This window comes from Protopterus annectens, chromosome 2.part0 (genome assembly GCF_019279795.1).
Source record: "Protopterus annectens isolate FY-2018-M chromosome 2.part0, PAN1.0, whole genome shotgun sequence".
Taxonomy (NCBI): Eukaryota; Metazoa; Chordata; order Ceratodontiformes; family Protopteridae; genus Protopterus; species Protopterus annectens.
Window position 1 is genome coordinate 427,081,953 of NC_056728.1, and position 26,384 is coordinate 427,108,336.

General features: G+C 38.9%; 1 protein-coding gene across 6 annotated transcripts in view; it reads right to left on the reverse strand.

The window, feature by feature from the left end:
* PRUNE2 (prune homolog 2 with BCH domain) overlaps window positions 1-26,384 on the reverse strand; it is a 1,332,432-nt gene that overhangs the window by 874,507 nt on the left and 431,541 nt on the right. The gene's annotated exons all lie outside the window — the stretch shown is intronic.

Here is a 26,384-nt window from a genome sequence, read left to right on the forward strand (position 1 = left end):
ACTTCAGCCCACTCTGAGATAGTATAAGCATTTTATTTTATTTTCAGGACAGTTAGCAGCTAATTAAGGAAGCAAAGCTGCAACATTTTTTGTGACTTGAAAACAAGTTGCTCCAGGCAGATCAGGATACCTGAGATCTATGATGAGGTGTGTCTGGGGACAGAAAAGAAAAGGAAATTAAATTATGCTAGTTTAAAAAATGTTGAGGAGGGCACCGGGCATAATCCACAGCTTAAGTGGGGAGGTGTTCATACTTATTGCCTACATATTTGTGGAGGTGCTCACTGAGGAGATTTTATGATTTTGCTACTTATGCTTGTGTGCTTGTTGACCTGGTTAAAATGTATGTTTATGTGCAAGTTGACCTGGTTAAAATGTATGCTTGTGTACATGTTGACCTGGTTAAAATGTATGTTTATGTACAAGTTGACCTGGTTAAAATGTATGCTTTTGTGCATGTTGACCTATTTAAAAAGTAATATATCATCATTAAAAAATATATGCTGCAGAACTGCTGTTACTGCTGACCAGGAGCTATTAATATGTTCTGGAGAGTCTTTGAGTGACATTCTGTAGAAGTGCATGATGATATGAGTCTATATTATATGTTCAAAGTCTGAAAACTTAGAATCTCATATGATCGACTCCATATGAGCAAACTTTTCAAACATCGAACATAAAATGTAAACAAACTAAAAATAAAAAACCTACCTGAATGCTCTATGCAGGGGGGCAAGCCCCCCTGCACCCCCCGCTACTTAAATATACCAACTCTTAAGTCGCACTACATTGAAGTGAAGGGAAATATTCCCTACTGTGATCCCCGTTGAAACGTTCGATGTTTGAAAACTTCACTCATATGATGTCGATCATATGAGATTTGAAGTTTTCAAACTTCGAACTTATAATACAGACCCGAAGATACTTCCTGCTGATTACAGTTACTTATATTGATAACTGATCCTATAAAAAACAAATGATGGGGTTTTCCCCAACTGTATACAGTGGGAAACCTGATTGTTGTTTTGTGTTGCGTTGTGTTATGTAATAAGGAGTGAATCTTGTTTTCTTGGGGGGGGGGGTTATCTCTGAATGTAGAAGCATTTTCATAGGGAAACTGGTAATATGTAAGATTAGCTATTATCATTTTGATATAGGTTACTGTACAAAATTACGACCCAAAAGATGGGGTCAAATGGCAGTCTTATATGCTCTGTCAAAAAGTCTGCTTGCTGAGATGTTGGAATGGCTACATCTGTATACATGAGCCTTTATTAGCAACTTTCAGAAAAAGCATTGGGAATTATTCTGTGAATTAAAACAACTTTACTCCACTTAAATCTATTCTTAATTGCAATTTTTATTGAGTATGTGCTAAAGTTGCAAAAGTATTTAATTTATGATTAAAGATGTAAGTAACTAAGCATATTCTTGGCACTGAGTTGTGACCACGGTTTTAGCTGTTTGAATGACATTGTGAGCAGCATTGTGTTTCTGTGCTATGATCTCTGATTCTGAGTCCCAGGGTCTTGGCTTAAGACCTGACCTTTGGGCCTTGATTTTAGACAGTTTTTATATTCTCTCTCTATCGTCATGGTTTGCCTTCCCATACTTTTGCTTGCTACCACCTCTCAAAAACATGCCGATTGATTATAAAACTAATAAAAAGTTCATATATTTACAAATTGCATTTCTCCTTGCCCTCAGGGTCAAAAAGATAAACAAACAAAGAAAAAAATAAGTTGAAGGGACACTTGTCATTACGCAAACATGAATCAAGCGTATCCTTTTGTTGTTATCAAAACATCTATTCTAATGAAATTCATTTGGAAACATTATCTTGGTTATTTTATGCAGTGGAACAATTATGTTATTACTTGATTATACTAAGACTATAAAAAGTTTTTATTTTTTTTTCAAAGCCTATATCTCTTTTCTAAGATTAAAGGGGAGGATGAAGCACCAGACAATGTTTATTATCAGAGCTTTACAGTAGAAACAGAGCTGTCTCTGTGCTAGGTAAAGGGGACTAAGCCTTTAAGCGGCATTCATCATGGTTTTGATGGGATTGAATGACAGTAAACATATTTTTATATATAAAATAATTTGGTTTGATTTTTTTTTGTGACTATAGTATTAAGTAATGTTTAAGCCAAAAACATAATAATTTGTTCACATGTATAGACTCAATTAAAAGTCTGTTTAGAGGTAATAATTTTTTAGGGTATGTTTGGTACTGTGGTTTAAAACCATTGATAAAAATAAGATAGCACCAACATGCAATTAGTTTCTATCTTTATCTAATGTGTGACATTATTTAATGTAATGTAAATTAATCAATCCAGTTAAGAAAAACAGAATAATGACATATCTGAATTAGTTATGCCCTTCAAGTGTTGCCTTTCAGAAGACATACCTTGATGAAGCTGAGCCTAAATCTCTCTTTAAGGACAACTCAAAGAGGGAGGGGGATTGCATCATCCTTTCAGGGAGAAAGATGTAGGGGAACATGCCCCCCTATTACCCAGAAAATGTCCTCTTAAAATAAAGAAAATCCTAAAAGAAAAGAATGGTTGCCACGTGGCACTTAAGGTTTTTCTAAGCAGTTAGGCTATTTCCATGTATATTTCCCACCAGCACAGGCAAACAGAGACAATGAACAATGAACAGGCATTCTGCTTTTCTGAAAAGTGTAGCTATTTCTATGGGACACTGGAATGTAATGCAAAACATTAGGGACTATAAGCAATTGCCAAAGAGTGGTTTGATCTCCTAAATTAGGGATGTATATAGGGTTTGACAGAAAGGTTATGGATAAAAGTTATGTCTTTTAATAGCACAGGGGGCCTCAGGTTCTACTTATTAATCAAGGAAATATAAGGTAACATAAGGAATTGATAAAGGTATGTATTTTAACAGAGCAGAAGTACATGACAGTAAGACCTTTTACATATCCCATTTTTAATATCTGATCAAGCTGTTTTAGAATGCCAGTCATCGCCAAATATTTCCCTTAATTCACACTGATATTAGAGGTTCATGTTTGCCATTTCAGGGCTAGAAACTTCTCAGCCTGGTGTAACTAACCTTTAATGAGTACAACAGATAAATATGGTGAAGCTGAGCAAAAAATCTTGTTGAAAAAGACAGGATAAAAACAGAAGTGCTAAGAGAAGTGATAACATACACATCCAATCTTTAGAAAATAAAACAAAACAGCCATAACAGTTAAAAGAGCAAGATTGCAGAGTTTGGAAAGCCAATTAAATGAAAGTGTTGTAATAGTTCAAAAAATGGATGGAATTATATGGGAGATACAGGACTTATTCCATAAGAAATATGATTTTTTTGTAAAAGATTCTCTCAGGCTTACTTTTCTGGACTGGCTAACACAGGGGATCCTCCCAAAACTCCTTTAAGCTTCTGGATTGCTGGCTCACATGCTGGGGCCACACTACTTTATGTGGCCTGTTTTTCTTTGTCAAGTCTTTGAAGGGAACAGCTATGGTACTATAACTGGGGATAAACTTTCTATAGTACCCCTCTGTCCATAAGAATGCCCTCACCTGCTTTTTGGTAACAGGAGCATGCCAGGTCTGAATGGCTTCTACTTTGGCAAGTTCTGGCCTTATCTTACCACTCCCCACTCTATATCCCAGGTAGGAGACCTCTGCCATATCCCCTGACAATTACTGGGCTTAATGGTCAACCCTGCCCTCTGCAGTCTGCCCAGCACCTCCTTGACATGCTGAAGGTACTCTTTCCAGAAATGGCTGTAGATGGCAATATCATCCAGGTAAGCAAGGGCATAATCTTCTGCTTCTGCTTGAATACAATCTACCAGCCTCTGGAAGGTTGCTGGGGCATTTTTCATCCTGAAGGGCATCTTTGTGAACTCATAAAAGATGAAAAGAGTCACAAAGGCTCACCTCTCTCTAGCATTGGGAGTCAAGGGCACTTGCCAGTAGCCCATGGTATGATCAATAGTCAGATACTTAGCCCCACCCAGCTGCGCTACGACTTCATCTGTCCTAGGCATGGAGTAAGCATCTACTTCTGTGTGACTATTTAGTTTCCTGTAGTCCACACACAACCTGGTCCTGCCATCCTTCTTTGGCACCAGCACCAATGGGGAGGCCAAGGGACTGCTGAACTCCTGGATTACTCCCATTTCCAGCATCTCCTGTATCTCCTTCCCCAGAGTTTGTTTGGCTCTCTCAGGCACCCTATAAGGGGCCTGCTTAATGGGCCTTTGGGGTCCTGTATTGACATGGTTGCTGCAACAGGTGGGTGCACCTTGGTTTCCCAGCGAACATGTCCCCAAACTCCTCTAATACTGCTCGGATTTCTCAAACCTGTGTAGGGGATAGCCTCTGGGACATTGCTACCCTTCCACTGAGGTCTCAGTCTGAGCCTCACTGAGGAGGTCAGTCACCAGATCCCCCTCAGAATTCTCTCTATCATGGTAAGGTTTCATCATGTTAACATTTTACAATTTGTGCCCCTGCATCCTGTCTAACAGTTCTGTCATGTAGTCAACATCACTGACCTTCCTTACCACCTTGAAGGGTCCCTTCCAAGCTGCCTGCAGCTTATTGTGTCTGACAGGAATGAACACCATTACCTGCTGTCCCAAAGCATACTCTCTGGCTCAAGCATTCCTTTCTTACCAGACCTTCTTCCTGCTGCTGAGCTCCTTCCAGGTTCTCCTGGGCTAAGCCCATGAGCTCCCCATGCCTTGTCCGGAGGTTTAGGACATATGCCACAACAGACTCCTTATGGGATTCACACTCAGCCTCCTACTTATCAAAAATCAAATCTAAAGGCCCCCTCACCCTATGCCCATACAGCAACTCAAAAGGTGAAAAGCTTGTGGATTCCTGGGGCACCTCTCTGTAAGCAAGCAATAGATGGGGCAAATATTTTCACACTCTCTAAAAATGCCTGTAGCATGGTCTTTAGTGTAGACTTTAACCTATCATCAAGACCATTAGTCTGGGGGTGGTAGGGGTTATCTTTAAGTGCTTCATCCCACAGGGCTCCCACAGACAAGCCAGCAGGTTTGACATGATATTGGCACCTCTGTCAGTCAGTATTTCTCTTGGCAAACCTATGTTGCTGAAAATCTCTAGAAAAGCATTTTTCACCTTCTCTGCCTTGATGGAGGACAGAGACACTGCCTCAGGGTATCTAGTAGCATAATCTACTACCACTGGGATATACTTCTTCCCTGTGGAACTTGGGGTACTCAGAGGCCCCGCAATATCTATATCTACCCTCTGAAATGACTCCTCAATCACAGGCAAAGGAATCAAAGGAACTTTGACTTTGTCTCCTGTCTTGCCTACGTTTTGACACTGCTCACTGGTCCTGCAGTACTCTGTTACATCCCTGGCAATCCCAGGCCAAAGCTCTGCATAATATGTCTCTTGGTATACATTATGCTCATATGACCTGCAAAAGGAATGTCATGGGCTAAGTCTAGAAGTGCAAGATGGTAGGCTCTGGGCACTACCAACTGCTGTATTATCTCACCTTCTAGCCCTTCCTCAGGGGTCCACTCTCTGTATTGTAACCCTTTGATCCAGTATACAGAATCCCCTTTTCCTTGAGACTCAGGTGCCTCCTTAGCTAGCTTCATGAAGCCTTGTAATGTAGTGTCTGACTGCTGAGCCTGTCTCAACTCTCTCTTTTTAAGCCTTCCCAGCTCCCCTTCCACAGGAAGTCTGGCATCCTCTGACAGCGGTGTCTCACTGTCAGCCTGGGTACTACTACTCACCTCTGCCTTTGCAGTCACTCTATCCAAGGGAACATCAGTACCCACCAGCAGCTGTGGCTTACCTTCAGTCTCACTGCTACAGGGTAGCTCCCTCCCTGAAGTAGTCACATCACCAGTCCTGGCTTCAAGTGTGCAGTCTGTCTGGGTCTCCCCCAGGCTACCAGACCCATATGCCTGTCTCCAAGCTTGACTGCATGTCACTCCATGCCCACAAGGTACTGCATTATCAAAATCATTCCCTGTCAAGACATCTGAAAAGGGGGGGGTCTATATCATATGTTCGAAGTTTTATATCTTCGAACATTAAAATATTGAATTTAAATGTTCGAAGTTATAAAACATCGAACATATGTATAAAAAAACAAACAAACCCCAAACCCAAAACTAACGGCTGTAGACAGGGGGTCAAGCCCCCCTGAACCCCCACACCCCCCCCACTCTTCAAATATGCCAACTCCAAGATGGCACTATAGTGCAGTAAGGGAAATCTTCCCTTTACCGCACTATAGTAAGGTCTCAGAGTTGGTATACACTAGTCAGGTAAGTTCCATTTGTTTTTGTTTTTTTTTAATTATATGTTCGATGTTTGAAACTTCGAACATTTAAATTTGATTATTTAATGTTCTAACTTTTCAAACTTTGAACATATAATATAGACCCCTGCATGGATATCCTCAAGCAAACCTACTTGTTTGCTTGCTTCCTTTTCCGCACTCCCAGTCAAGGTAAACCCTGGCCAAAGACATTTGGAAGAGGATCACTCCTAAAACTCTGACTGGAGTGGACTGTCCAAGCAAGTGCTGCTCCTCTTTATCCACTGCAGGCTTTACAATGGTTATGTCAGAGGATGTGTCTTCCTTGGCAGTGGCCTGCTTTCCATCCACCAAAATCAGATATAAACTCTGCTGGTAGTTTACTACCCCTGTTGTCTCCAGACAACCTATCACTGGCATTCTGTTATTCCCACTTGCTGTCTCCCCACTTTTTGTTCCCCACCTTGCCTCCATGGACGTCTACATGCTACATGGCCCCACTGGTTACATTTAAAACATTTAACCCTTGATCCTGGCCATGTACCTAAATGTGTGGCTTCTCCTGTTACTGGCAGACTCTGCTGAGATGGTTTAGGCTGCCCACTTTGAGTTCCATTATATCCATGCACAGCACTAAGTATCCCTTACCTGTGCAGTGGTGCACTGCTTGCTAGGTACAGATCTCCTGTTTTCTCCAACTCATCTGCAGAGTTGCATTCCGTGTCCGCAAGCCAGATTCTCATGTCCTTGGACAAAGTGCTAAAGTTTTGTTCCCTCACCAAAAGGTCTGCCAGCCCTTGAAAAGTGGTGACCTGAAACCCACTCATCCACCTATGAAAATAAGTGCTTAGTTCAGCAATATATTCACAGACACTTTCATCTGCCTTGTGTATGTGATCACAAAACCTTTTTCTGTAAGCTTCAGGTGTTAACTTACAACATTGTAATAAACAGTGCTTAACTTTATCATAATCTGAACAATCAGTATCAGACAATTTAGAAACAGCAGTTATAGCTTTACCATGGAGTAAGGGGGTCAGGAACTATAGCCAGAGCTCTTTGCCAACATTATAGTGTTTACATACCCTTTCAAATATATAAATAAAACTATAAAAAATATCAGCCCCCTGTAAATTGTGGAAGAAATGTACTGACCTTCATTGCTTCTGGGGTTTGGTTATTCACTTCCCCATTACCTCCATGACTCTGAACAAGAGTCAACATCTCCCTCTCATGCTGATGCTGCTTCTCCTTTTCTTCAGTCTCCAAATGCCACAGTCTCTCTGATGATTCTAGCTCCAAATGTTTGGCCTCCAGTTCAAATCTCTTAAAATTTAGATGGATTTTTAAGTCCTCTGGGGAAAAGTTGTCCTGTTTCTGACGGCTACAAATTCCCATCACCAAACTGGTTATCCTCCTGGTTGCTGGTCTGTGCTGCAGCTGTGACTAAGGCTGCAATAATTTCCCCTTTAGTCAGGTTGGCATGCCCCAGTCCTTTGGCTTGGCACATCTCAGCCAACTGGTTCCTTGTCAGCTTGCCATAATCCTCTGATGACATCCTTGACTGCTCTCCCTGGTTAACTAAGCTAACAAAAAGTAAATAAATAAAACTATTGGCATATGAAACTCTGAATGACTACTTTCTGGCTATTTGAGAGTATAAACACTTTTAGTGACAACTGCTTCAGGCTGCAGGAGTTCAATTAATATCCACACCATTGACCACACAGGAATCACACTCAGCCCAAGGTTGCCCCCACCCCTAATGTGGGGGGCTTTGCCACCCACACATTCCTAACTAAATATACCAACTCCAAGATTGCACTATAGGGAAGGAAAGGGCAAGTCTGTGAAGTTGGCCAACTCTCTCTTTGCCCTATGACATATTCATCAAATCGCTTAAATGTGATTCGATGAATATCTGTCACTGTTTCCGTATTCGCTCAGAAGCCTTTTCATGCTTCTGATATAGACCCTGGATTTCTCTATATCTGTCTCCCTCCAGGTCCCCAATAAGAATCCTAATGGTACAGCTATAGGGTTAGGTCCTCAGCTGAGTATCCAAGCCAAGTCCTCCAGCACCCTCTCTATGAATCCAATGCTTTATGTCCCTGCCCCAAGTAGCAGACACACACACACACACACACACACACACACACACACACTGAGAGATTTGAGTTTCACACATACACACACCTGGGAAAGTCACACACACACACACACACACACACACACACACACACACACACACACACACACACACACACACACCTGGGAAAGTCTGGCACAGATTACCTTCTGTACCAACTTTGTCCAGAATACAAAGTAGATTTACTGCCAGACAGTCAGTTACTATAAGGGTCTTAAAATGGTATCCAATTATGCTGAGTGACGTTAATATTAATACAGTTGATAGTAGTTGACCAAGACAGCTAAGCCTTCTGGAGGGGCCCACACAGTGTCACCAAATAAATATAAGTACTCTCAAAGGTTAGATACTTTCTACAAGGGCCAGCAACAACAAAAGTTTTAAATATATTTAATAATAAATAATAAAAGGACATGAAAATATTGAATATATATTAACAGTAAACCACAGAATTCAAATTATAGAAAATATTGAAATTAACATTGATGGACAAACTCATACAAATAAAGAAAAACTATCTCTAAACTAAGCTTCACTAAATTCCTGACTGAATCTAGAAGAATTTACTGTTTCCTAATAACTTACTTGGGCAAGGAAAAATAAAATACATGAGCAGTCTTTCTACTTAGGCTCCCAAACAGAATAATTCTATACTCTGAGAGTTCTCTTTTTAATATCTAAAATATAATTTCCAAGAGGGCTGGCAGAATGACCTCATCTGACTCTAAGTTCTTGCATTATTCCTTTTTGAAGCTGAGATGGAAATTTAGCATAGACAGCTACAATACACATCTAAATGTTTATGGCAGTGCCTGGGGCTTCCCCTCTTTTTACTAAGCTAATGAACAAAGGCTTTTTCCCAGACATATCATCTCCAGTCCTATACAGCACTGTGGGATGATGTTTTAATGGTTTAACAGGTCATTTACATTCCCTTATTTTTTCTTAAAGTAAGCTAGCTTCTTCTTCTTCTTTCGGCTTCTCCTAGTTAGGGGTCACCACAGTGGATCACCTGTCCGCTCATGATTGGCAGTCGAGTTGCCAGCCCAGCGCCCAACCTTCCACAGAAGGCACACACACATACGCACTCACACCTAGGGCCAATTTAGAGTGGCCAATCCACCTACTCCATGTCTTTGGGATGTGGGAGGAAACCAGAGCACCCGGAGGAAACCCACGCGACCACAGGGAGGACATGCAGACTCCGCACAGAAGGCACTCCAGCCAAGGATTGAACCGGAGAACCTCTTGCTGTGAGGCGACAATGCTAACCACTGCACCACTGTGGCCGCCCATCAAAATAAGCTAGCTACTACATTTAATTCAGTTGCAGTAATACATGTACATTTATTTTCATTCCAGCAGGGTGCACTCTTGATAAATTTTAACACAATTAACACAAGCAAGGCTCACAATATCTACATTTTCAGCACAGGCATCTGTACAAATTAGTTTGATATACAAATGACATACAGTTCTTATATATTTGTAACATAATTGTCTTGTATAAATCAGCTTGATATTCAAAGCACATATCACTCATTACAAAATTTCAGCTGGCTGTGCTAACACTTGCCCATATCATCACAAACATAATTATGCAAATACTATAATTTTCATATTCCACTAAACATTTTAATAATCAAGTAACATGAACAGAACTGACTGGCCCCATAGGAAATCTTACAAATTGATGAACAAAATGGCTGATGATAGTTTTTATCTACCTTGAATGTTTGCAGTTGTTTATAAAACATTACAAAAATTACAATTTTCTTTGCAGCATACAAAATTAATTTTAAGAGTTTGAATCTAATGAATGACACTGCTATGCAGACTACTTGTCCATCACGGTTCTGCCACTTATATGTCTATAGTAGAAATTATGATTATAGAAATATGATCACTTGTTTGTACTGTGAGTTTATAACTTGATTTTGTCTAAAGGATATGGATTCAGTGATTGGAAATAAGAAGGTAACTTTCCAGATGTTCTGTGGCAGCAATGAGTTAAATAGTCTGAAGTTGGAATTTGATGAGATGCTGAGTAGCATAAGAATTTTCGGTCTACAGGAGCTGTTGGGAAGGATGTCTCTTACTTTGCTATCACTACAAATGGAAGTGAGGGATGACCAGCTCATGATAAAGAGGTTAGTAAGCACAGCGTTTGCAGAAGAGAGATCTGAAAGGTAAGGTGGTGGATAAGGTGAAATACGTGTTAGTCAAAGAGAAACGACACACCTTAGGGACAGTTATGCCACTTGTCAAGATACACTAACAAATCCAGGAAGTTCAGAATGTTTGCCTAAAAGTGTTTACACAAATTTTTCTATACACCAGCTAGGCTGTGAGAAATGCATCCTCTGGCAGACCCAACATGTCATAGTTACTCTACAGAGCCTTATGGGACATGGGAGCAAGGCTGCCATTAGGAAGAACAACTAGGAACTGTGTCTTTTGTGCATGTGGATTTGATGGGGACCTGCTTTTCATTTTTTGATACAGTTAAATATAAGTCATGGACAGAGTTAAGTATTAAGTTGTGATGATTGGGGAGAGATGGGTGAAAGCTGCCAGCCTAGTCAAATAGAATTTGATATATAATTCTGGCATTGGTAAATAAATGTAAAATACAGGCATGTTTCTTGACTGTAAAGAATACTGTGAAATGTGGAACTGCAAAATATGTGACAGCATTGCACTCTACTGGCCCACTGAAGCATGTTGTACCCTTTCATGTTAGAAGTCAGATCCAGGGCAGCTGGATGAAGAGTCCATGCCCATTGTTTTAAGGCTAAAGTTTATGACTAGAATTTAGATGTGGAAGGTGCTTTATTGCTCTGGTTTCTGCTAGCATATACATGTGAAATGTCTTGTATTGTTGTAAGTTTTTGAGGAGGTGTTAAATTGCTAAATAATGCAATTTGTGGCCTGAGAATTCAGACCAGGTGTTAAGATGATGCAATATGAATACTGGGAAATCCTAAGTGTCAAAAATTATGTAATTTTGGGAGGGCCTTAGAGACATGTTTGTTAGTAATGTTTAAATACTATTTCTCACAAGAGACTAAAAGCATTTTGACTTTGGATATCTAACTCATCAGCACTCTGCCTTGTGCTCACATGTAAGTCTTAGCACTGTGATTTCTTGTAGGAATAGTTAAAGCTAGTAAAGATTAATTAGGTATTTTTATTTGAAATCAGACCTGTCCTACTGTATTATTTTAAGTTTCTGTGTGAACTCTGAACTCTTAGATATCTCTGTGGTGTAGTAGGTTTGTCTTGGGTTTTAATTACTTTTATTAAATATTTTTAAAACCTTCTACCTGTGGCTGATTTGTGTAGAGATAAGCTCTAGAGTACATTGCATATTTATAAAGGTTATTGTAACAGGCTACTCTAAAGTAAGCCTTGACTGTTAGTCATACTACCATTGGATATTAATATTGCACAGTGATAATTGGACACCCTTTTAAGGGCCTTTTAGTAGCTGGTATTATTAACTGGGTGGTGGCAGTAATTACTACCATATAGTCTGGGTAAAGGGGCACAGTTGGAGAATCTGTGTCAACCTTTCCCAGGAGTATCTGTGAAGATGTATAAATACTTATCTCAAAGTGTGTGTGTGTTGTGTCAGCTACTTGGCAGGGACACAAAGCAATGGTTGGACAGAGAGGGTACTGAAGGTTTTAGCTTGCCCAGTTAGGCTGAGACCTGGACCCTATAGCTGTGCCAGTGGGGAGTCTTATTGGGGGCCTGGTGAGCAAGGGAGCAACCTGCCCCAAACTGACTGTGATCTCTGTGTGCACTTAAGGGAAATTGTACTTTACTGTGTGTATTAGTTATCCTTTTCTCTTCTCTTCTCTTCTATGAGATGACCTCCCTGGTGTTAGTGGTGAGGATTGAGGCTCCTTGATTGCTGGGCCAGGGCATGGTCATCACATAAGTCATGTCTGCTACAGAGTTCTCTAGTCACATTGCTTTCCATGACAAAGTTATGAGCAATTCTGCATCACACAGATATTTAACAGTCTGACTCCAAAATGTAAATTAAAACACTGATACATATGTATTTATATTAACCCTTAAATGAACAACTGAGTGATTCCCATATTTATTTATTGCTTTTGTTTATCAGGATAGTCTGACTGGGCAGGAAAGCTATCCTTTTTCACTGGAGGCCTGGGAATAAAAGTTTCCATAAAATTCAAGCTTTACTCAAAGAGCATAGTAAATAGGGGTATACAAGTAATTAACAAATATACAAAAATGTAAAAAGAGTATCATTGATTAGTTGCAGCATCATGTAAACAGCTATGAACATATCCGAACATATTTGAAAAGTATATTGGTAGAAGAAGAGAAAAGGAAAAAATGGAGGATTAATGTTAAGAGGTGAGCGAAAATGTTTTAGGAAAGGCAGAAGGAAGAAGAGGGAGAGGCAGAGAACAAGAGAAAATATGAACAGTGGTGAAAAACAAACTTTTCTCTAACTCTTACAGCCACTTTGCTTCCCAGTCTTTTGTAACATCTTGCTCTTCCTCATACTGCACTAATTTTCTAAACAATTATACTTCCTTCTTCTCACAGCCCACAACTAACTACAGTTCCTCCTATGTCCCTCTATCTTCCTGTTCATATCCATAACTTGTTCTTTCACATCTCCCATCATCAGTTTTTAAGCTACATTACTACTTCTCTGTCTGTAAATTATTACTAACTTTAAAAACATCCCAGTTTGATATTTTCCCTGCAGCCAGCATGCTATCAATACGTTAACTGTTACTGTGGTTTATTTTTCTATTAAATAATTATCCAATTTAAGCTAAATTCACTTTGTTTTTTGTGTATTAAAATTCTATGTTCATGCAAGAAATATAGAAAAATTATGTAAATAAGCACATGGATGGTGCAGTGGTGCAGTGGTAGCATTGCCGCCTCACGTCAAGAGGTTATCCGGTCAGCTGGGGTGCTGAGTCTGCTTGTGCTCCCTGCATTCATGTGGGATTCCTGTGGGTGCTCCAGTTTCATCCCATATTACAAAGACATGCATCTGCTCCACTGAAAATTGGCTTTATTCCAAGTCGGACTTTGCCGGTTAACAAATGTTAAATAAAATAAATAAATAAACATATACAGATGTTTACCTCACAATTATAAATATGTATCATGTATGACTTAAATGTGAAGGTTTTCTCCCAAGCCTCTGCTGAAAATGGGCTCTACACAATTGCGCTTGTCTGGGTCAACAAAGCTAAACAAATAAATAAAATAACAGTAGAAGTGATGTAAGTCAAGGGGATATTCAGTGATACGTACAGTGGAGAAGCACTTGTGGTCAGATTTTTGATGTAGGTATTTTTTGAGCTGCACCTTGAAAGAAAGGAAATGGAAGATTTCCAGTGTTTGGTTGCAAGAATGGAGAAGGAGTGGGCAGTACAGTACCATTTGGTATGGCAGCTCTGAAATGAGGAAGTCCCTTGGGAGAACTTGCAGAGGTTGTAGAGGGTGGCTTTACTATGGAATCTGGCATCAAGACACAGGAAGACACCTTGTAGAAGTAGTTTGAAAAGAAAAGGACCTAGGAGTAGCTCGACTCTATAGGTGATTGACAGCCATCTGGCTTTGGAGAGGGCAATGCAATGGTGCTCATGAATAGGAAGCTGAAATTGAATCATCAGATTTTGTTTTCAATGGACTGTAGAGTGGATGTGTTTCTTTTATAGGCTGTGGCTATGATGGGGACCCTTTGTCTCCTTTGTCTATTGCATCTCTTTCTGGTCTGGAGAAAAAAGGAGAGATTTTCCAGGACCTGAATAAAAAAAAGCTGATGTTTCTCCTGGTGTTTTTAATGTGGCTATGGAAATTTAGAGACTATTCCAGTCATAAGCTTAGATACTTTAAGGCTGTGGTTGTTTCTATTAGATCTTTGATGCTGTAATGTTTAGGAGTTTTTCAGTTTTTGGAAAGTTCCAAATATCATATATTTTGTTTTGGAGGGATTAAGAAGTGTCCTATAGCTGTCCATCCAAGAATTAAGAGAGTGGAGGTAAGTTTGAATCTAGATTTTCACAGTTGAATGTGAAGTTTTTCATCCAAGGATAGCCACGTCATAAGCATAAAGACTGATAAGAAGGTCAGAGATGTTTTGTTAACAGAGACTGAAAACAGCAGTGGGGCAAGTGTAGAGCCTTGGGCCATTCCTTTGGTAAGAAAAGCTGGAAGTGATAGGGATAAGTCAATTTTAACTCTGAAAGACCTAAATGTTGGGGGGGGGGGGCTAGACAAGTTATTGTGGGGAGAAGGGGAGAGGTTGTGGTTTTAGGGAGGTGTCCGAATTCCTTTAGAAAGTCAGTGGCTGCGAGGGTACCATGTAAAGACTGAATGGTGCTAGCACAGATTGTAGGTTCTGTGATTTTCTTGCCTGTGAGAATTTCTACTACTTGCCAGAAGTGTTTGGGTTTGCTTAATAGAGACAGGTGTTTGTTTTTGAAATTGTTGATTTTGTGGTGGCATATGGCTTTGTTGGCCAGTTTACACAGAGAAGTGAAGGTATGATTTTCTATTGAGAGATTTTGTTTCCATGAGGACAACACATTGTCTTTAAGTTTGAGAAGAGCGCTTAGTTCATTAGTCAGCCGGGGTGGGATGGGATATTATATTTATAAAGGTGCTGTGTGAAAGGAAAGAATTTGTTCTAAAGTTAAAGGAAGGTGTGTATGTAAGAGCTTTGGCATCAGAGCTGGGAGTTTGCAAGTTGTTAATGGAGGACCATCTGAATGTTCAAAAGTGTTTTTTAAGTTTTCAGTACTCGTGGTGGATTTGGGTCAGGGAAGGAAGTTATGATGATTGACGGATAATTTGGAAGGTTATTGAGGAGTGGTCACTGAATGAGGTTGGAAGAACAGAAGTTTTAGAGATAATGATAGAACTGTTAGCGATTTGCAGATACAGAAGGGAGTGGTTGTTGGACAGGAGATTTGGATGAGTAGCTTTATTGACTAATTGGATAACATTGATATTGGGTAGGAATCAAGTAATATCACTTATCGGGGTTCTAGGGAGTTCAGGTAAAAATCAGCTAGAATAATGTTTTTTTTTGTTATATATATATTTTCAGGAGACTGTAAGAATAAGGGATTTAAATTTGTTAAGAAAAGCTGTTGGAGAAAGTTAAGTGTAGATCAATGTGTGTGGATGTACCTTTAAGAAGCTATCCAAGGGCTTGCACAGGTGTATGAATACTGAGCATGTGCGAGCCTGACTGCCACTTTGTAGTAAGCTGTTGAGATTTAAGCATGTATGTATGTAAGGTCTGTCTGTTAACCAGTTTGTTTATATTTTACGATGCTGCTATCCATCCTGTGTTTCTATGCATTAAAGCATCTAAACAAAATACCCTGCCTGCTTGTCATCCATGAGAGAGAAGGATGAGTGACAGCAAACAACAACTATTTGAAAGAGACTGTTTTTCCAGGAGGAGATTTTTAAAAGGGTCCAGTTGGGTTCCATGTCTGAGGATGTGTTTGCTTGAGAAATGGCTGCTCGGCTAAGGTGCTTTTATAAACAATGAGAGCGCCCCAATTTGCATTTTGCAAGTTCTTACGTCTTGGAGATATTTGTAGGAAGGAAGTAGATGCTGAAAATTGGGGCTGGTGATCTGGAAGCATTGCTATTCATCAATGTGTACAAATGTCAACATGCAAACCATCAAACTTACACTGTTGAGGACCAAAAACATTCATTCACAAACCATTAAAAAAACAGTAAATCACTGATTTGTGGAGGGATATATATATATATATATATATATATATATATATATATATATATATATATATATATATATATATTTATATCATCTTTGAGATTGCACTACAGTGGAGAAAGGGCAAATTTCCCGATCCCCACTGTACTGCAATCTCAGTGTAAGAAAGCAGGAACCTTTCAATAAACTGATTTTCGAAACTACTGAACCGGCTTTCTCACCCATCACCCAAAGGAAACGCTGACGGAAAGGTATGCGCCCATTTGATCCATATGTTGGTGATAGCTGTGATGACAGGGGAGTGGGTTGCAAAGAAGGTGTTTATTTGATTGAGTTTATTAGAAATGCTTTGGACATAAATTAATGCACAGGAGAGGGTGAAGGTATGGGGCAAAGTTGTAGGTGTTGTGTAATGGCGGGGGGGTCTGGATTGAATTCAGTACTGGTTCTTACATGGAGTAAAAGCATAATGAGATTGTATACACAGTTGGTTGGTTTATTTATTTATTTATTTGTTTTCTGAGGTAGAGCACTGATCTCCATGGACCTTTGTCAGACTCTGCCCAGGAGCGGTGTCTAGTTAAGTGACTCGCTCACAGTCACACAGTTAGGCAGTGGAGGCTGACAGAATCAAACCCTGTACCACTGGACCACAGGCAACAGTCTGTTAACAACTCATTAATCATCTAAGCCAACTGCCAGACTCTAAGCAGACTGCTGAATAGTGGAGGAAATGAGGTAAAGGGAATACATAGATGGAGCTGCATGTAAACAGTAAATGAGAAATGGAGTGAGTGATAAGCGTCGGGTAGGTTTGGGGTTTAATGAGGTAAAGGGAACACATAGATGGAGCTGTATGTAAACAGTAATGAGAAATGGAGTGAGCGATAAGAATTGGGTAGGTTTGGGGTTTAAGATGACTGCTTGTGGGGGTTGTGTGATAAGTTCTGTGATGCAGGAAGACATAGCATTTCAGATGTTATAGTGTATAAATGGAGAGGTGGGAGGTTGTGAAAAACGCATAGATTGCTAGTGATATTTATACAGAAATACTACTAAAGAGAATTACGTTTAGCTGTGGAGTTATTGTTTTGCACTAAATAGCTGTCAGTGGAGGGGGAATTCCTTCCATACTTTAGATGTTTTCATATAACATTACCACATGCTTAGAAAACTAAAAGGATAACAACATTATTTGACACTTGTTTTGTCAACTTGCATGGCGGAAATATTTCATCTATCCAAAGTTTTAAAAACTGTTGACAAACAAAATGGAGTGTATTGTGATATTTTGCCACACATGGCTGGATGAAAAACAATACAAGTAGCGACAAATAGTGGTGTTCATGTGATAGTCATATGAGAGCACTGTTTTGCACATATTGCACTTTACTCAGGTGGAACACTGTCTTGCAGCATAAACAGCATGGAGGTTTAATTTGTTTCTGCTATAATGTTAAACTGAAACTGCACATATTATTCCCAAAGGGGTACAGGTAGAGAAGTAAGAATGTTAAGTGGTGCGCTGTCATTTCCCAGATTCTTTAGAATTAACTTCACTTTAACAAGTCCAGATTTCTAAACGATTATACCTTAGCAATCAAAATGAGTAAAAAGTAGTATAAACACTAAACACTGTCATGCATTGCAATGCACCCCTCTATAGAATGCACACACACACACACACACACACACACACACACACACACACACACACACACACACACACACACACACACACACACAAGAAATAAAAAAGAATGGCTGTCATAACATTTGAGGAGGAACTGTCTATATACTACTGCCTTATTTATTTCTAATGGGCATGTAGCTGAATGTAAAAGCACTCCTAATCTGGATTGGATGAACTCATACATGGAACACATTTTTTTTTCCAAATGAAGATATCACCATAAACTGCAATTGCTTTACTTATTCCATCCCTTGAGCAGGTCTGATTTAGTAGCAATAACTGTCTTGACCATTTTGGTGACTGACGTTCATATCTTTACAATACACCACCAATGGATCATCTCCCTAAATTCAAAAATGGGGGCTAACAAAATATTCCAATATGTTTTTGACATTTTTAGAATATTTGTTATATTACCAGCATAAGTATCACAGGTAATAATGTATGGGACTGTGTTCACAGCAACATTTTTTTACTGCTGCACAAAATCCTATTTTTAGATAAAAAAACATAACTTTACTTTTAAAAGTTATGAAGTAACTAAGGACCATAACTCAGATTCACAGCTAAGTGATAATCCCTGTTTAAAATACATTCTTTATGACTTCACAATGTTACCTCAATCACTATACATGCTATGTCAGACAATTACTGGAGTAATGGAATTAACATTTTTTATAAAGGGTTTCTGAAACAATATGTTTGTCAAATGATTGTCTGTTATTATCACTAACCAAATATCTAAATAATCTGTTACTGAGATGCGTAATGTTCTTGTAAAACACTTGCAACAGTTAATCTGATTTAAATAGTAAACATTCAGAAAGATAATTTTTTTATCCAAGAATAAATCATCTTCTAATATCTGCATAGCAACACTAGATTCTATAAGTGTGCATTGTGAGAGGAATAATTCAAGTATGCAGTACAGGCACATGCAAATATTAGGTTAGTTGCTTTTGTGGGCCATTTTAAGTTTAGTTAATTTCCCTCAAAGGTGAGAATTAAACCTTAAACCTTGTGTCTGAGAGGTAAATACCTAAACCATTATGCCAACTCCTGTACAGTACTGCTGAATATATGGTATATTATCATGTTTCAAAATCATGTAAATGTAATACTGGACGTTTATGCTGTCAGTATTCTGGTTTATCAAAGTATATATTCTGGTTCATCAAGAGTTTCTTAGTCACAGATGCTACTTTTGCTTTTAGGTTACAGGACTTTGGGAAACGAGAAAAGATTAATGTATGCTTTTACAGATTTTTCCTTTTTTTCCCCCTTAACATTTTGTTACCCCAGAGTAGGTATAGATGAAGAGATGGCAAGTGTGGAGGCTCAGACGGAAGGATCATGTAGCCCCAAGCAAAAATGCTTAATACTTCTGACAATGTTTTTAGCTATTATGTGTGTGTGTGATTTTGTTTTTTAGATGTTTAACTTGTGATGTTTTATATTTAGATTTGGATGTGATTACTCATAGCAAACTGCATTTTCAAACAACTGCAAAAAACACAAATAGGTGAATACTGTACAGTTTCTATCTCCAGTGCTGCTTTTTGCCATTTCACCTTGGTATATAACAACAACAATAAACATAATAACAATGATGATGATGCTGATGGTGTTCAGGGAATGCAATAATTATGCACCAAAACATAAAAAATAAGCTTGTGAGCCATCTTTTCTGATCAGGTTTTTTTAAGACTCCCATCTGCTCATACTCCATTGTGATTCTTAGGGGGTAACATTATTTTATAAACAATCCCATTAACATGAGTTTTGCATATCTTACTTATTTCATAATTTATTTGAATTTGATTCATACTTGTGTATTATAAATATCAATAGTTTAATTTTGTGATTTTTTTTTGGCAGCTTAATATGGCGACCAAGAGCTACCAAGTTACGCATGCATTTAAGTCATTGCACCACAAGTACCAGTATGATTCAGTTGTAGTCCATGTAGGTGTAAATGACCTGAGAAGTACCTCTCTAAACTATATGAATTAACACATAATGGGGCTCTCAGACTATGTGTCAAAGGTGGGTGGTATGTGTCTGTCACTGAGCAGCATTTTACTTTCACCAGGGATGATGCCACAATATGAACAGAAAATGACTGACTTTAATAATTGGTTTAGTTTCTGGTGTCATCTTAGGGGATACAATATTTGTCAGCATGGGAGATAATAGCTAAAAAACCACACTGCTTTGCTAAGGATGGTCCGCACCTCTCCCCTCTAGGCATTCAAATATTAGCTACAACATTGTGCTCACCACAGTGTTTTTAAGGCAATGCCAAATTGTCAAAACTTCCAACATAGCAAAATTTACCCAAGGAAATTCAAAGGGCTTGTTTCTCACTGCCAGGAGTCTAAACAAGAAGCTCCATTCCCTCCAAATTCTCCTCACTCTGGAAAACGCAAACATCTGTGCAGTTACAGAGATATTGTTTAAAGCCACAGATAGCACCCTGGCAATGGTACTTTCCACACATTTAGACCAGCAACTGCAAAGGCAGGGACTAAAGGTGCTCTACATGAATAACAAGCAAACCTCTAAATTAGTTAAACAGGATGACAAGCTGCAGTTCCTGATTACTATGGACAAAGTCCCATACCATATCGAAGCAAGATACAGGTCAGCCTCTATGTTCCAAAAAACTCATAGCTCATTCTTAGAACTACTGGAGATACTCACCATTCAAGTGAATACCATCCTCATGGGAGACTTTAATTAACCATCTATAAAGTGGTAATCCTACATGACCCCAAAATTGCAGGAGCAAAGACTCCTGGACTTTGTAAACACAAACACCCTGTACCAGATAGTGCATATGCCTACCACAGCTACAAACATACTGGACCTGGTCCTCACAAACACAGGAGTATGGGAGAATGTTGCACCCCCCCCCTCCACCAACACACACACACACACACACACACACACACACACACACACACACACACACACACACACACACACACACACACACACACACACACAATGTTGTGTCCTCTTCAGTAAGGTCAGACTACAAAGCAGTCTCCTTTGAAATAATAACCCCCAATAAATCTTGTCACAGTTTGGAACTACTTCAAGGCAAATTACCACTTATTAAGCAGTAACCTGTCAAAATTATAAGCCCTTCCAAACGGAGATAACACAGCAACCTGTGTGGAATTATTCACAGAAGCTCTCTACAATCATGTCAATGATTGCACAGAGACAACTGTGCCTATTAGAAGCAAGGCCAAAACTAACTTAAAAAAAACAACCACTCTGGTGGAATCCAAAATTATACACGCTGTACAACAAAAGACAAAAAGACATAGCTAAAATTAGGAAGTAGAACCACAAATGATTAAATCTCTCTCATCAAACTGAATAGATAGCTAAGAGGACTAATTAAGTCTAACAAGGAACATTTTTGAGGGAAAGACAGCATACTAGGCCTAGGACAACCATAAGGCCTTTTTTAGTTATGGCATCCCAAGCCTATCACAACCATAAGGCCTTTGTTTGTTATGTCTGAAACCTCAAACGTGGCAAACAACAATGTACCAAACTGCTGGTAAGTTCATGGAATTGGGAGATACTGAAAATCTTCTGGCCTACTAATTCAACTCCAACTTTACCCCAGTTTTACTCCCAGCCACCACCTAGGAAATACTATCTCATATAACCCCTCCAACTCTCAGAAGGCAGCAGGTCTTAAAGGCACTCTTTAATGCCAAGAATACAGCTTTGATGTGCCCCAATGACATCCCAGGAAGACTTCTAAGTAGCCTGAAATAAGATCTCTCAGGGCCACTGGAGCCACATGGATAGAAGGCTACAATGGTTATCCCATTGTATGAGGGTGAGCCATCAATAGATCCCACGAACAACAGACCCATTAGCTTGACTAGTCTCACATGCAAAGCCATGGAAAGAATTATCATGGAAATGATTAACAATGACAGAAAAAACTTTCAGACACTGGAGCCAACTCAGTTTGGTTTCATCAAAGGCAGATCGTGCCTGCCGAAAGTGGTGGACTTATTTGAGAGGGTTAACAAGGCAATGAATGAAGACAAAATGGTGCATGCTGCTGACCTTGAGCTAAGGCACTTGATATAATATCTCACTTGGTCATTGCACAAAAACTCATGGAAGTAGGCATAAACCCCTAAGTAAACTAATGAATAGCCAGATGGCTCACAGATAGGATCCAGAAGGTTAGGATTGGAAAGACCACCTCCACAAAGAGGCCAGTCACCAGTGGAGTCCCCCAGGGCTCTCTGCTGGGTCTGCTTCATTTTGGCATCTATTTCTCTGACATCTAGGCAAAGGCGAGGCCCTCTAACTTGCCAAGTTTGCAGATGATTGCAAACTGGTAGCAATCATGGAAACTCCCCCAAGGTGCTAATATTTCACAGGTAGGTCTAACACAGACAAATGACTGATGTCAAATCTGTGGCTTAAAACTCAATGCCAAAAAATGCATAACAACACCTTTTGAAAAGTCACCCATCCTGGGAAACTACCTTATCAATAAAACACCTCTAATTGTAAACACAGTAGTCAGGGATTTAGGGACTCAGGTAGAGAGCAATCTGGTTTTTGACCAACATGTGTCTACGATAGTAAAAAAATTATTCCATATCACCTGACTTATAAGTAAGGGCATGGCATATAGGTTCAGAGAAGTTATTGTGCCACTGTACTCAGCCATCATCAGACACATTGAGTCCGACCAGGCACATAGAACATCTAGAATGTCCAGAAAGGTTCCTCAAAAAAAGAATACAGGGCATAAACACAATGTCCTATGCAGATTGCCTCAGAGCCCTAGCCATATACTCTGTTTCTCACAGACTGCTGTGGCAATTTATGCCTGGCACACAAGTCATCCTTGTATCCTGCCTTGATGAATCTTTTGCATATCCCCAAAATGAACAGTATCAGAACTACTAGATCCAAGGATTTAAACTTTGCTTGCAATTTATATAGGACATACTGAAGGGAGAGAGAGACAGCATTAGTAACATGTTGCAGGGATTTAAAGGTATGTATCTCAGAGAATACCCATTCTCTGGAATTGGCTACCCATCCATGTGAAGCAGAGTCCTTCCCAAACCCTATTCAAATATAACCTGGACAAGTGGATGAGAAATCAGAAATTCATCCCTGAATTGACATCTATGTCGCAGTTAAATCATGCCCTTACTAACGGGTCTATATTGTAACATCGAAGTCTAAAAACATCGAATGTTATAATATCGAACCCATTCAATCGAAACACCAGAAAACCGAACAGTCAGAATAGCAAATTTTTTCCCAGAGAAAAAATTTGCTGTTCCGACAAACATACACACAACTCAAGCACACCAAAATAAATAATCCAGACACATACACTTCACAAAACCCTACACTAAACCAGACATACACCACTAGCTACCCACTTACCTTAACCCAACCCTAACCCTAAGGTCCCTAACTATCGCACACTCACCTTACCTGCTCCCTAACCCTAACTCACCTAACCCACCCTAACTCTCACGTCCACACAATCGCACATTTACCTGACCCGCGCCCTAACCCTAACTCACCTAACCCATGCCCAATCGCACACTCACCTTCATTCGCACACTTACCTTAACCCGGTCCATAACCTTCGCTCCAGAGTTGAGGAAATAGCGAAGCTGCAGAAATGGCCCACTGAATACTTTCCCTAGGAAAGTATTCGGTGTTCTGCAGCTTCGCTATTTCAAGCGTTCACTCTACTGGGTTGGATATTATAACATTCAAAGTTTTTAGACTTCGATGTTATAATATAGACCCCTTACTAACATACTCCTTATAACAAACTCTAAGGTATACTATCCTGTGGGGTACATTTGGGATGCATGGCTAGGCTTTTAAAGGCACCAGTGGCCGTTAGCCAACTCAGTACCTATGAACCAATGAACATGAGTTCTGAGGACTACTTTTAACTGCATATTAGATCTGCACATACTGAATCTGTTTTATATGAAAATAGTTTATATCTTTTCTTGAAGTATGTAGCAATTTTACTTATTTTCAGCGTCTATACCAAAATATGAACAGTATGTTAAAAATACTTGACAGTACAAAACATCCCAAGATTTCCCTAGGAATTCCTATCAACATTTAAGTAGAATATCTCAAAATAACTGCAGATGCCTTTCTATACCTAATACTTATATGTATACCTGTATCTATCCAAGGAGCTGTAGTCCCAAAACTCTGGAAGCAATCTTATGTTCTTCCCTTACATAAAAGTGGCAAATCACAGCCCTGTCTTGTCCTCTCCATCTAAAGTCTTGAAAAATATACCCACCTACAGATGAATAACTACCTAACACTGAACAAATACCTTTCTATAACACAGAGGGGATTTAAGCCAGGTTACATCACAGAGACAGCACTGGTAACTTTCAGAAACAATGTTCTTGAAAGACAAAGTCAAGGTGAAATGGTTGTATCCCTATTTTAGACCTAGCCAAAGCGTTTGATAACATTTCCTATCCCATATTATTATCAAGGCTTAAGGAACTGGGCATCCTAAACAATATCGTCAATTTCTTTTACACCTACATTAAGACACCCAACACAGCGTGTACTCTGGGCAGATGAGCTGTCAGCTGCTCAGAAAACAAAATTAGCTGTCAATATTAGGACCACCACTACTCTTTAATATATATATATATATATATATATATATATATATATATATATATATATATATATATATATATATAAACCAAAAACCGTCCAAAGGCATCTGTAAAACGTAAATAAAACTAGGTAACACAAGAAGAAAGAATGCAGCAAGTAGAACCTGTGACTGAGCACGCTTTCCTTCTTTATTTATTTAAGAACTTCATCAGAATAAATAAACTGCACAAATTACAAAGTTTAAGTAGTGTAAGAAAACAAGTAAAAATAATCTTGTCCAGTCAAAATCACAGTTCAACCCCGTTGCACATGATGGAAGTATATATAATTCTAAAAGGTTCTATTGGCCATAAATATGCATGAAGTGGGCGTAGCTTAAACAGAAAACAGAGTAATAGAGCCAAGCTTGAACAACATTCTTAATGTAATCTGTAAACTTAACTGAAAATAAGAAATCAAATGTCTGTAATAATGTGTAATAAAGTACAAGTACAATTACGGCCCCAAAAATACAGAAGTAGTAAACTCTTCCGCTGTAGCAATGCATAAAATCAGACTTGCTTACAAGTTAACAATAAAGTCAGCCCTTTAAGGCATAAAATTAAAATCACTCAGCAAAGACAGTCACGATGCTTTAGCTAGACACTCTGCAACTTGCCATGACTTTGTTAAATTCCATTTTATTGTTTTGGAGCAAGTTGACTTGTTTTTGGGGACTACTCAGCTCTATTGGAAGTGAAATAACTCAGATGGCAGCTCCATTTGGGTGCGGAGTTCTCCCCGTGGTTGAATGATGCTTCTAATTTAAAATGTGTACTCAGATGGCAGCAGTGACTGAGTGATTTTAATTTTATGCCTTAAATGGCTGACTTTATTGTTAACTTGTAAGCAAGTCTGATTTTAAGCATTGCTACAGCAGAAGAGATTATTACTTCTGTATACTTGGGGACATAATTGTACTTGTACTTTATTACACATTATTACAGATGTTTGATTTCTTATTTTCAGTCAAGTTTACAGATTACATTAAAAATGTTGTTCGAGCTTGGTTCTGTTACTCTGTTTTTTGTTTAATCTACACCCACCTCATGCATATTTATGGCCAATAGAACTTTGAGAATTACACTTCCATCATGTTTAAAGGGGCTAAACTGTGATTTTGATTGGACAAGATTATTTTTATTTGTTTTCTTACACTATTTAAACTTTGTAATCTGCACAGTTTATTTATTCTGATGAAGTTCTTAAATAAATAAAGAACAAAAGCGTGCTCAACCACAGGTTCTACTTGCTGCAGTCTTTCTTCTTGTGTTATACCTAGTTTTATTTACGTTTTACAGATGCCTTCAGAAGTTTTTTGTTATTTTAATAATTTTCTTTGCCAGTGTTTTCTCGGTTTTATTTGTTTGTGTGTGTGTGTGTAGATATATATATACATATATATATATATATATATATATATATATATATATATATCTGAAACTGGAGTATAAGAGTGAAAGTTGAGGCATATTTTCTTTCCAACTCAATACAAAATGTCTCACTCATTGACACTATAATGTACTTTGGGTAAGATTTCTGCTGTTCCCTTTTAGCTTATGTGATTGTTATTAACAGTCAAGATGCTTTATAATTTTTATTTTGTGTTTCTCTGTATTTTTTCTTAGTAGTCACTGAGCTGCATATAATTTCTTATGGTCATCCCTGAGTCCACACACTATACTTCAGGCTGTTTCCAGAGGGTACCAATAACAACATTTCTGTGCTATTACCTA